This window comes from Tupaia chinensis, unplaced genomic scaffold (genome assembly GCF_000334495.1).
Source record: "Tupaia chinensis unplaced genomic scaffold, TupChi_1.0 Scaffold000238_1, whole genome shotgun sequence".
NCBI lineage: Eukaryota > Metazoa > Chordata > Mammalia > Scandentia > Tupaiidae > Tupaia > Tupaia belangeri.
In genome coordinates, this window is record NW_006159716.1 from 197,071 (window position 1) to 200,100 (window position 3,030).

Below are 3,030 nucleotides of genomic sequence, written 5' to 3' on the forward strand. Positions count from 1 at the left end.
GTCCCCCCCCCCCCTGCGTCTCCCGCCCTGGCGCCGCTGCCGCCGGCTTAGCTCGCCCCCTGCGCGGCGGCCTCTTAGCAGCCAGGCTGCCCCAAGCCTCTGCGCGCCTCACCGCTAGCAGCCGACTAAAAAAAAGGCCTGGCCCCGCCCCGCGGCGGCCCCGCCCCCTTCCCGCCCAGGGGCGGGGACAGGCCGAGTCTCTGCGGCTCTCAAGCCCCTGGGCTTGCAGCCGGGACCCCTGGCTCTGCCTTCCCCCGGGGATGCCCAACCAAGCCTGCGCCCCTAGCCCACCTCGGTGAAGGGAAAGTTCGAACCCACCAAGGTTCACAGTCTGAAAATGACCCGTGGGACCCCTGAAACTCTGCCTAGAGACACACATGCCTGCGAGGTTTTGAGGGGGGAGGGCGCAGAAAAGTAAGGTTATGTGCGGACAGGGCCTGAGAGCTAGTCCTCTTTGCTGGGAATATTGTGGGAGGGAGGAGAGCTAGACAGGGACGAGTGGGGAGAAGGACACATAGATTTGTTGAAATCCCGGAGTGACCCCTGGCTTTCCCCCTTCTCCAACGCCCTCATCCCTTACACACACACACACATTGACACACGCGTCCTCACTCACGCAGACGCTGCTCTCCCAAGTTCACCCAGCTTCCCTGTGGTGGCCGAGCGCCCCCTAGCGGCTACTGTCTGCACACCCCAGCTCTGGTTCAAGAGGGATGGGAATTGGGTGGAGAAAGTTTACTCCTGAACCCCCAATTTTGACCTCCCAAACAATTGCATATTTAGAACTGAAATGGTTTCACGCACCAAGAACCCAGTACTGGGCGCGGGGTCACTGTGTCCATCCGCACAATGCCCCTCTACAGTCTTCAGCTGGCCTGCAGACAGCAGAGCAAGTTGCAGCCAGCAGGCAGGGTGACTGGGGTCCATCGGGAAGTGTCCAGAGAGGCTCCCTTGGGGAGAAGAATCTGGCGCCAGGTTTGTGGAGCTGAGAACCGGAAGCCGTGTGGTTCTGAGGTCAGTCAGTGACCCGCAGGGAAGAAGACCTGTCCGAGCCCACGTATGCACTGCAGAGTCTGGCAAAGCCCAAAGGGAGAGGCAGCTGGGCAGACAGAGGCCCTTGTTTCTGCTGCCCCCCCCCCCAGATGTTGCCAGGAAACTGAGGCCAGGGGGCTGGTGGGGGCGGATGAAGGCCAGGGCCTGAGTGATGATTCAAACCCAGCCACCAGCGCTGAGGAACGTCTTAGGCCAGCTGCCCAGAGCTCCCCCCAGGCTAGGGGCCAAGGCTTCTATCAGCCCCAGCCCAGCAAACCCCAAAGGGAGAGGCAGCTGGGCAGACAGAGGCCCTTGTTTCTGCTGCCCCCCCCCCCAGATGTTGCCAGGAAACTGAGGCCAGGGGGCTGGTGGGGGCGGATGAAGGCCAGGGCCTGAGTGATGATTCAAACCCAGCCACCAGCGCTGAGGAACGTCTTAGGCCAGCTGCCCAGAGCTCCCCCCAGGCTAGGGGCCAAGGCTTCTATCAGCCCCAGCCCAGGCCCACAGATCATCTTCTAAACCAAGCCGGAGGGTTCTGTCAGCCCCCGTTCCCTCAGGATCCCTTGACTTCTCCATTCTCCCTTCCCTTTCTCCCAATCCCCTCCCTCCCCTCAAAGCCCCCTTTTCCTCCAACTCCCCATGTCTTCCCTAAGTGCTCCCCAAGGCCCCCCACCCCCTTGCATATAGGAACCAGCCTGGAAAAATTCCTGGTTGGGCTTTGGCCCAGCTGTTCCCGGGCTCCCCCAGGGAACAAAGGGGGTCTCTGATACCTGGAGAAGAAAAGGACCCACCAGACTCATTGTCCACCCAGACCTGGCCTGGGGCTGATGTAGCCTTTGCTGAAAAGGGGCCCTAGGCTAAGAAGGGAAAGCAGCAGTTGCCCAAAACACCCAAGGAAATTACTCGGCCAGGCTCCCTCCTTCCACGCGCCGTGTGGGGGTTCTAAGTTACCTCCTTGGTTCCCAAGTCAGTGCAGTGGTCTCCTGAGGGCCCTGTGAAAAGATGGCTGGCTCCTACCCCATCCCACCCTTTCCGTCATTCATGCTCCAGTCCTGTCCACCACCCAGCAAGCTCCCCAGCAACAGGGACAAGGTCTTTTCACCATTAGTAAATGTTTATTTGCAGGCTCAGGGCTCCCTCCCAGGCATGCCTCCTCACCTGGGCTCCATGCTTCAAGCCGCTGAGTGGAATATGGAACGGAAGTCCCTAACCACCCTCCTTCCTGCTCTGCCCCTGGAGCACCAAATGCAGGCACTTTGGTGGGGATCCCCTCCTTTATCCCTACCCTGGAGCACAGAGGACAGAGGCTCTAGGACCAGGGCTCCCTCTGGTCCCCTCACCTGCATGCCTTCTCATCTCATCCTACTCTAGTCCCTAGAAAGGCAGTAGGCCTGATGAGGAGGTCTTAGTGAAGGACCCTGCCATTAGGGAGCCTGGAGGGGTCCCAAGGAGGACTAGCCATCCACTGTGCACCACGGCCCAGGGCTCGCCACCCCCACCTGAGCCAACCATCCCCCCGTGGTCTACAGCAGGGGCGTTGCAACAGTCTATCTGAGGTTCGCTCTGCCTAGGGAAGCAGGTGAGTCGGGGTGCCGCATTTCCTTTATAGAGAGGAGGGTAGCGACCTGACCCGAGAGGTTTCTGAGCAACCTTCGCTAGAGTGGGCATGGGTCTCCACCTTCAGCCTTCATTTTGGGGACACAACCCGGGTGGCTCAGAGGAGGGGTCACCGCTGGATCCCATCCTCCAGTGTGGTGTCACCAGCTTTCACAATGATACCCTGTCATGGACCCAGCTATGCCTGTACTGTCACCAAACTAAAAGTTCAAATCATCCGGGTCTTCAAAAAAAAGAAAAAGAAAAAGAAAAAATACACATAAACATATAAAACAAGCATACAACCACATTTTGTCCCCATGGTACCTTCTCTTCCCATGGACTTAATCCTCTTGAACAAACTCGATTCCATTTATCTTCCCTGCCAATATGGCTAAAAGG

The 3,030-nt window shown here is 58.8% G+C and overlaps 1 protein-coding gene across 1 annotated transcript in view; it reads right to left on the reverse strand.

Annotated features, from left to right (window-relative positions):
* VEGFA (vascular endothelial growth factor A) overlaps nucleotides 1-3,030 on the reverse strand; it is a gene marked incomplete in the record, with an annotated part of 29,520 nt that overhangs the window by 18,975 nt on the left and 7,515 nt on the right.